We start from the raw sequence: 10,359 nt of genomic DNA on the forward strand, positions 1-10,359 counted from the left end.
GTTAGCTGCTGGTTGGTTGGCTAACTAGCGAATGTTAGCCGTTAGCTAACGTTAACACATTAACTAGACAAACACAGACATGCAGAGCTCCAAAAACAGAGCAATTCGTGATTTTGTTACTGTAGTTTCTGCAGAGTAACGTCCATGTCACGGATCTGACTGATAGTGCAGTAACAGTCAGCAGCTATGATAGCGCAGCCAGGGGGGGGAGGAAGTCCATATATGGTCCATCCGGTCATGGGTCGTAGGACATTACGTCATCACAGGATAACGCGATTGGCTGGCTCAGATCTGTTCAAATCTGAGCCAGCCAATCACGTTGTCCTGCGTTGTTTGAGACGTGTATAAAAGGCGACCGCGGATGGGGGTGGGTGGGGGGAACCAGAGGAGAGGAGAGCAGAGGGGGGAGAGGGGGAACCAGAGGGGGGAGAGGAGAGGGGGAACCAGAGGAGAGGAGAGCAGAGGGGGGAGAGGGGGAACCAGAGGGGGGAGAGGAGAGGGGGAACCAGGGGGGAGAGGGGGGGAGAGGAGAGAGGGGGAACCAGAGGGGGGAGAGGAGAGGGGGAACCAGGGGGAGAGGGGGGGAGAGGAGAGAGGGGGAACCAGAGGAGAGGGGGGGAGAGGAGAGAGGAAGGGACCAGAGGGAGAGGGGGGGAGAGGAGAGAGGGGGGAACAGAGGGGGGAGAGGAGAGGGGGAACCAGAGGGGGGGAGAGGAGAGAGGGTGGAACCAGAGGGGGGGAGAGGAGAGGGGGAACCAGGGGGAGAGGGGGGGAGAGGAGAGAGGGGGAACCAGAGGAGAGGGGGGGAGAGGAGAGAGGAGGGACCAGAGGGGAGAGGGGGGGGAGAGGAGAGAGGGGGAACCAGAGGGGGGAGAGGAGAGGGGGAACCAGAGGGGGGGAGAGGAGAGAGGGGGAACCAGAGGGGGGAGAGGAGAGGGGGAACCAGGGGGAGAGGGGGGGAGAGGAGAGAGGGGGAACCAGAGGAGAGGGGGGGAGAGGAGAGAGGAGGGGACCAGAGGGGAGAGGGGGGAGAGGAGAGGAGGGGGAACCAGAGGGGGGGAGAGGAGAGGGGGAACAGAGGGGGGGAGAGGAGAGAGGGGGAACCAGAGGGGGGAGAGGAGAGGGGGAACCAGGGGAGAGGGGGGGAGAGGAGAGAGGGGGAACCAGAGGAGAGGGGGGGAGAGGAGAGAGGAGGGACCAGAGGGGAGAGGGGGAACCAGAGGGGGGAGAGGAGAGGGGGAACCAGAGGGGGGGAGAGGAGAGAGGGGGAACCAGAGGAGAGGGGGGGAGAGGAGAGAGGAGGGACCAGAGGGGAGAGAGGGGGAGAGGAGGGGGGGAACCAGAGGAGAGGAGAGACCAGAGGGGGGAGAGGAGAGAGGGGGAGAGGAGGGGGGGAACCAGGGGGAGAGGAGAGGAGAGAGGGGGGACCAGAGGGGAGAGAGGGGGAGAGGAGGGGGGGAACCAGGGGGAGAGGAGAGAGGGGGAGAGGAGGGGGGGAACCAGGGGGGGAGAGGAGAGAGGGAGAGGAGAGGGGCTGGATCCCTCCAGGGGCACTGCCATCCCTCTGGGCGGCCCTGGTAGTGGAAGCGATCATCTTGCTCTATAATGACCAGAATGGGTGTTGTTCAAACTGAACATTTATTTCTTCAACATGCTGCAGCAGAAAGGGAGATAAACAGCGGACACTATTTTCGTAGTTAAGCTATGAAGTAGCCTACTTCCCCCCGCAGCATCGTGACATTGAATGAAAGTATAGGCTCGTTTGAGATGACTTCTGGCTCGCCTGGGAAGCAGCCGAGAGCAGCCGAGTGCAGTCAGCAAATTAGAGGCAGAGAGGGGCGGGTCATGCCTTCGCCATCATGGGAAAAAAAAGATTGCGTCCCGGAGCTAGCCTGAGAGGCTAATAAAAGCTACATGTTACAGAGTAAGCTGACTATCAGTACGTTATTGCACGCATAGGCCTATCTTTACATTTAAACGTTTACATAGCAAAAATAGAAATAGAAGTAGGCTATGTCAGTGTTTTCCCCGAATAGCTGAGAAAGTGGACACTGTCAATAGTTAGCACTGTGAAGCTGATACAATTCAGGTGGCGGTAATGCAACATTTAAGGATGCCAACCGCCATAAAACACAGAAGAAGAAGCTGAGAAAAAGGAAGTGCTGTGGGGTTGCAGCTGGTGAAAACCGTCTATAGCTCCGTTTAAGTGCTTTTGTTTGTTGTTTTAATGGGCAAAATAATCACTTTCCAATGGCTTATGTGTGTGCTCTAGACTTGAGAAGAACTGTTCTTTTATTTTGGAGGAAAAAAAGTCCGACCGGAAGTTTTGTTTAATTTATACACGTTTTATTTTGAAAGGAAGTTCTGATTTTTATTGTGCCTAGCGGTACCTAGCATGAACACTGGTGGCCGTCGGGGGCTACTACGACTGTCCTCTCTCTCCCAGGGAAGATACCAACCAACACCGCCTCCTGACCCGTCGTTTGGGGGCCGTGCTGGAGGCTAGGCTACGGTCTTTGTACTGAAAACAACATCATTGGTGGTTTTTATACAGCGAGAACAATTATGTAGATTCCCAGCATCTGGAATCCATCGGCTTTGCATAGATTCAAAACGTAAAGTGTCGGGTTTTTAGCCATTTTAGCAAACATGAACTGAATCGCGCGCCTAGGTTGTGTCGCTAGTTCGTCTTTCCCATCTCTTGCATGCGGAGTGAAACAACAATTAGATTTAGATTGCGACAGTAAGTGCAGGAACGACACGAGCGGATCCTAGATGCCTGAAATGAGCAGCAGCAGCAGCAGCAGCAGCAGCAGCAGCAGCACCCTGCACTGTTGAGACCGGGGCTGCTGAAACCAAACCAGCGCTGTTTCGGGATTTTCACCCAGAAGCTTGTGGGGAAAAAAGCTACCAGAACAAGGTGAGCCTTTTGGAAACGTTTCCATTTATTGTTGTTGAGTTATTGTTGGTTTGTACTCGGGGTCTGTATTTGGCAAAGGAAACGGCTGGAGGTATAAACAGGGTTGGTGGTGGTGGCATTGGCATTCATCATCACTCGCCTCCTCTCTTGTCTGGTGGTCTGGTCGGGGGCCATCGGCTCTTCGTACCTCCCTTTGGCCGGCCAGGGCACGTTGCAGCCGGACAATGTCCCCCTCTTTCTTCCCTCTTCTCCCCCCCTGCATGGGGGGCGTCAGTTATGGACTTATGGCCCCCCTCCTCAGTGAGTGCAAATTGCACCTTGGCGCTTTTATCAATACAATATTATATAATAGAGGAGTGAAAAGGTCAAGCAAAATGCCATCAATCTATTTTGTAGTGATGCCTTTGAACATGTCATCGGTGGAGCATTGTTTCTAGGTCCAGTGTTCCCTCAGACGGAGAGGCTTTGGTCAGATATGTCTGATAGTGGTCATTAATAACTCTTGACTAAAATAATAATACATTCTTCTCCAGAAATGTTGCGTAATTGTTTGCATGCAGAAATCAAACCTATTTTTCCCTCGGAAGTTTTGGTGGCAAAACAATGTTAGATGCAGGGACTTTGTCATAACTAGGTTTTAGTGAATGTATGCCCCATCTCTCTTCCTCCATCTCATCTTTTCCCTTGGCCCATTTCTCTGCTCTCTCTCTCTCTCTCTCTCTCTCCCTCTTTTCCCTCCCTCTCCTCTCCTCTCCTCTCCTCTCCTCTCCTCTCCTCTCCTCTCCTCTCCTCTTCTCCTCTCCTCTCCTCTCCTCTCCTCTTCTCTCCCATTCACTCACCCCATCCTCTATCTCCACCTTCCCAGATCTCATCGCCTCTATTCACACCCCATGCCCTAGTACTCCCATCCTCTTCCTCTTTCCACCCAGCCCCCCCCCCCCATAGATTTGCCTGGCAGCGTTGCTAAGAGACGACGACAGTCAGAGTGCTGTGAAGGATGGAGTAGATGGATGGAGATAAAATGGGGGGAAAGATTGAGGGATTTGCAAAGGGGAAGGCCGACGCCCCCCTCCCCATGTGTGTGTCACTCATTCTGTTTGTTGGGGGGAGATAAGAGATAGACACAGAGCAGGCCATTAGGTCAGATTGAGTCTGAGGACACCCCTGTCATCTGATAGGACTTTTCGTTGTTGGATTATTTGGCAGAGAGCTGGAAAAGTGACGTGTTGATCCTGCACCACCTGCAGGTAGCAGTGGAGAGTTTCAGACTTTCCTACAGACATTTTCTCACTCTGTCATTACGTCACATGAATTGGACTCAAGGATCCCTAAGGTCGCGGGGATCCCCATTGTGAGTTTCATTACAGGTACAGGTTTCATTACAGGTTCATTCAGTGAGCAACATGCACGCCCGCCCGGGCTGTCGTCGTTTATTCAGATTGCTCAATTTGAAATAGAGTGAGGCTATAGGCTAGATTTAAAATCAGAGTGAAGATGTTAGGCCTATAGGCTAGATTTAAAATCAGGGTGAAGATGTTAGGCCTATAGGCTAGATTTAAAATCAGAGTGAAGATGTTAGGCCTATAGGCTAGATTTAAAATCAGGGTGCCTAGACTTACCGAATGCACCTCCGCAGTTGCTGGATCACGTACAGTTGGCGTCGCTCCAGCTAGAAGTGTTAATTTTGTGGCTATAGACAAAATGGTGCAGGTAGCTTGTGTGAGAGAGACGCGCGCAGTATGCGTGAGGAAGCTCGTGACGTCCCGATACCCCGTCTGGGCAAACGAAGCGTTTGGGGGTGTGGCTTGGAGGAGACTGCAGGGGGAAGCTGGATAGGGACAAATCCAACTGTGGCAGTTCTGAGCTTGTGACCACTCATTACAGGGAGGGCTGACATCAGTATATATGCATTTACAAGTAAAAACAGTTTTTGCACGGAATGGGACCTTTAAAGGCTGCTAACTGCATCATTCTACCAGAGGAAAATGACATCATCAATATAATGTGAACCTTGCAGCCATTCCCACATATGGAAATCCAATCCACGCCCAAATAGCAGATCAGATTTCTGCCAAGCCTTGTGCTTGGCATTAGTAGGCATTAGGCATTTTGGACTCAGCTGAATAACTGATCTCATTCCAGAGCTGCAACGATTCATCGATTAATTGATTAGTTGATCGTCAGAAAATTAACCAACAACTATTTTGATAATCAATTATTTAGAATATCTCTGGGTTGTGGGCAAACAAGAGATTTGAGGACATCATCTTGGGCTTCCTGAAACACCGAACAACATTTTTCACCATTTTCTGACATTTTATATATAGACCAAAACAACTAATCCATTATTGGAGAAAATAATCGACAGATTCATCGATAATGAAAATAATTGTTAGCTGCAGCCCCATCTCATTCCCTGTGAATTAGATTTTCATCATATCATTTGAAATGGGCAGTGATGCGACTCAGAAGCCCTCTCCAGTCTTGTCTAATTAACATAACAGGAAAAGCTTCAGCGAGGTTCATCTTATACCTACAGGGAAACACACAGTTTTAATAGAGCCACAGCTCTCTGAGTGTGTTAACCCTCTCCTGTCCACTGCTCTCTCTCTCGGCTCCTTCCCCGCCTCCTCTCCCCTCCCTCACCTCTCCTCTCGTTTCCTCTCCTACCTCCACCTCTCCCCTGCTCTCTGGATTCTGTGACGACACATGTCACTGTCACTTTTGGTCCGAAGGGACTTCTAAGTGGGTTACCACCACCATGCACACCCGATGCTAGTGCTAGCTAGTTCCCACATGAGAAGGAGCATAGGAGCAGCTAGGGCAGCAGCAGCCAGCTAGTGGGAGTAGTTTGGTCAAAAGAAAATAGTTCCTACATGAAACTGCTCACAACAAAGTCTGTGCATTATCTTGAGTAACCGGGTCATGATTTCTGGAAAGAGACATTGCTGTTGAGTGTTTCAAATGTATTAAATATTCAAATAGAATAGGTGAAAATAACACATTTATACTGAAAATAACACATTTATACTGAAAATAACACATTTATACTTCATGCAAAACTACATGGGATTAGTGTGAGCATGTTTGTAAAGTGGAGACTATGTGGGTACCCATAGAACCCATTCTCATTCAGATATCTTTAGGTGAGAGAGGTGAAGGGACCCCTTTGAAAAGGGCCATGCCAGTTTCCCCCTCGCCAAAAGTGAGCCTAACTTGGAGCGTATTTAGCCCCCTTCCAGACAATAGCATAACATGGTTGGCACCATTGGATGGCTGCCTTAGGTATGACACCAGCTCCAGCTTGAAAAATGTCTTTCAAAGACACATTTTTCTTTTTCAACCCGGGATTTTTCAGCAGCGGCGGCGTTTGAGTTGGATGAGCAGGGAGAAGCCTCATAGTGTCATGCAGTGCAACAGGAAGTTGCTAAGAGTAGTTCCCGAAAGCCATCAGCTTGTCAGCTAGCGAGATGCAGTGTGACAGGGAGCGCTCTGTGCCAGAGCCAGTGCAGGAAAACAACCCACAGGTAGAGTAGAGTTACTCTCTGCTCTGAAAAGTTAGCATGCATCAGCTATATGCACACATTGTTATTGACTCTATGTGAGTGGGTGGGCTCCGTGTGTGTGTGTGTGTGTGTGTGTGTGTGCGCGTGCGCGCCTTTGCTACAGTATCTGTGTGTAGCTGTGGGTCTGCGCGTGCATCTGTAATTAGTCGCAAAGTGAACGTCACTTCCTGCTTCAGCACTGTACCAGAGATTTTCATCCGCCATTTATTTTCCCATAGACATTTCATAAAATGCTCATAAAAATAGTTTTACTTGTTCAAACCAAACGGTTCAGATATATTTAGAATCGGGAGAGACCATAGAACATTTCACTCGGACGAAAACTAAAAACAACAACATTGAAAAAATATTTTCTTTAAAATGTTATGTGGCCTCTCCTGTTTCTAAATATAGCTGAACCGTTTGGTTTGACCAAGTAAAACTATTTTTATAAGCATTTGACCATTTGGCTCTCTATTCTCTGTCTGTTCCAGATGAGTGGTGGTAGGTGGACAAGGCCATCATCCATCACATCAGTTTACTGGTCATCTGGTCATGCACTTTTACTAATGGCTCCTCCCATCTCACCTGGGAGTGCATGTTGTATATAGAGACACTGCATGAAATAGGCCACGCCCATCACGGGGGAAAAGCTCCGTTCATTTCCACACACCAGCGTCATTTTCCTTGAATTAAACATAGCTAAAAGCTGTTGTGTGGTGCGGGGCTGCGCAGACAACAAATGTAAAAAATCGCCAGTTAAAGTTTTTTTGTACTCCTGAGCAAAACAAGGAGGCCGTTGAGAATTGGCGATAAGAAAAATGTGGATCTAGCTGTCAAGAAGTAAGTTGGAGTGTTCATCTTCCGTATATACGATCTTTTTGTGCAACACGCAACCGTGCACGCGACATAGGAGAACGCCAGGATTGGAGGGGGGGTTTCTGTTTTCCCCCGTTTTGGGCGTGGTTTCTGAATGATGACGCGTTACGCAGTGTCTCTATACAGCCATGATAAGCTCTTAGCACTTTGGTGATGATCAGACAGTGGGCTTTGGAAATGCCCCATATATATATATAGATATATATATATATCAGACAGGAGCAAACGAAGCGAGCAATTCAATCCACCAGAGACACTAGTCACTTCCTGCAATATAGTCAGTAGAAATGCACAGGTCAGTGATGCATCTTCTCCAGTAGCGCTTTCCTCAGCTGTTTATTTCAATTCATCAAACTCCTCCTCGACCTGAGGACTAAGTTGTGACCTCCGTTCCCCAGGTATAGATCAGTCAGTGAGTTTCCTTCTCTCTCTCTCTGTCTGTCTGTGTCTGTCTCAGTCTCTGTTATATGGTAACAGAGATAGGAGGAGCACTCCCCAGGCTGATGTCTGTCAAGTGTTCACTTCATCTCGTCTGTCTCCCCGAAACCTTCTCATCTGTGTGTCTCTTCTCTGCCTCTCATCTCATCTCTCTGTGGAGCCAGAGAAGGCACCCGAGGGAGAGAAGGGCTCCCTCCTGCTTTCTTTTCAGGAAACAGTGTCTGTCAGGCCCAGGCCTACTTAATCGACTCGCCGTCAGCTCAGAGGCTCTAGTCTTTTGGAACCACACCTGACATAACTTAAAGATGTATTTCATTCGTTTTCTGAAGTTGATTGATCTAGTCTAATGTAGGGCTGCACAATATATCGTTTCAGCATCGTCATCGCAATGTGCACATGTGCAATAGTCACATCGCAGAGCGTGCAATGTCAAGTAAGGCAAATTAACTCATAGCCTACAGTAATGCATGCCCTCTCCGTTACGTTCTAAGCTCTTTTCCTACTAAGTAAAGTACCTTTACTCACTTAGCATCCTGCAACTGCAGCTAAAAACACACTCTCCTACTACGTCAACCATGCAGGTTACCCACTAGGCCACCTTCTTAAACGGGCAAGGCTTGATAGACCTACAGTATGCAAGTCTTTTGGTGAAAATTCCTGTATTTTTTCATATCGCAATATATATCGCAGAATAAAAGAATATTGCAATGCCAGTTTTTTCCAATATCGTGCAGCCCTAGTCTAATGTCATTGCTTCTTTTTTTTAAAGAGCAAACAGACCACCCTCTATGTCAGGGCCGGATGGGCAACATTTTCTATTATTGATACCCAATCCCTCCCTATTGGCAATGCAACCTTAGCCCTGGCTGCTAGGGAAGCTGATTCATGACAGTGGACGTCATCATCATCTCACCCAATGGAGGCTAATCCAGCTTTGCTGACACTCTTTTATGATTTGGTTCCAACCCAGAGAAATGCCAAATAGTCGCAGTTATTTATTTTTGAACAAGATCCTGCTGCTGTTACAGAAAAAAAAGATATGCGCATTTGACATAATGTGAGTGGCCTCTGTAATTCTAGATACATTAGGCAGAAGTAGCAGCTGTGCTGCCGACTTGTTTACCCGGTCATCACTGTCATTACTGTGGCAGAGTGACAAATGTTACCAGCACCTTCCCAATATGGCGCTTAATGATCATATTATTATAATATTATCGTCCACTCCTCGTTCAATTCAAAACCATTAGATCTGTGTCACGTGACGTGAGGCGGTGGGGGGCGGTGGGGGATTGGCACACTTTCAGCTGCAGTGTTATCTAAAAGTGTTATCTAAAAGGACACGACTGTATATCTGTACATGCTTATCGTGGAGAGTGTAAATAGTAAATAGTAACTTGGTAAATGTCATGGAGTTACAGTTGTGACCTGTGAGACAGTGAAACAAACCGCCACCTTCAGTTGGCTGAAGTCTTCGAGTGTATAGGATCAAATAACATCATCACCATCCCGTAGGCATCCTGAAGTTAGCGGTTAACTGCTACGCTAACGTTAATGCAAGCATTCTCCTCAAGCTTTGTCTGGGGGGAGGCCCACAGTCTCAGACTTTGAAAACCCCTGGTCTAGCAGCAGTAATGGACGTGACAAATAAGAAATGACTTTAATTAGAAGTCATTTGCAAAACATGCTTCACGTTCAGTGCTTTTATTTGGTTACATATGAAAGAAATGGGTTATTTTAGCCATCGCAATAAGCTGTGCTTTGTAGGTACAAAACCCTTTGTAATGGTTTAGTCTAAACCTGTGATGTAACAGGCTTTGACCTCCACAAGGCCTCACGCTCTGCCACATTCTTGCTTTGGTCTAGGCCTCTCTCTGAAGCCTTCATACAGGCTCATTCTGGTCTAGGCTTCTCTCTGAAGCCTTCATACAGGCTCATTCTGGTCTAGGCTTCTCTCTGAAGCCTTCATACAGGCTCATTCTGGTCTAGGCTTCTCTCTGAAGCCTTCATACAGGCTCACTCTGGTCTAGGCTTCTCTCTGAAGCCTTCATACAGGCTCATTATGGGCTAGGCTACTCTCTGAAGCCTTCATACAGGCTCATTCTGGTCTAGGCTTCTCTCTGAAGCCTTCATACAGGCTCATTCTGGTCTAGGCTACTCTCTGAAGCCTTCATACAGGCTCATTCTGGTCTAGGCTACTCTCTGAAGCATTCATACAGGCTCATTCTGGTCTAGGCCTCTCTCTGAAGCCTTCATACAGGCTCATTCTGGTCTAGACTTCTCTCTGAAGCCTTCATACAGGCTCATTCTGGTCTAGGCTTCTCTCTGAAGCCTTCATACAGGCTCACTCTGGTCTAGGCTTCTCTCTGAAGCCTTCATACAGGCTCATTATGGGCTAGGCTACTCTCTGAAGCCTTCATACAGGCTCATTCTGGTCTAGGCTTCTCTCTGAAGCCTTCATACAGGCTCATTCTGGTCTAGGCTACTCTCTGAAGCCTTCATACAGGCTCATTCTGGTCTAGGCTACTCTCTGAAGCCTTCATCCAGGCTCATTCTGGTCTAGGCTACTCTCTGAAGCCT

Source organism: Poromitra crassiceps, assembly GCF_964638095.1.
Source record: "Poromitra crassiceps genome assembly, chromosome: 18".
Classification (NCBI taxonomy): domain Eukaryota; kingdom Metazoa; phylum Chordata; class Actinopteri; order Beryciformes; family Melamphaidae; genus Poromitra; species Poromitra crassiceps.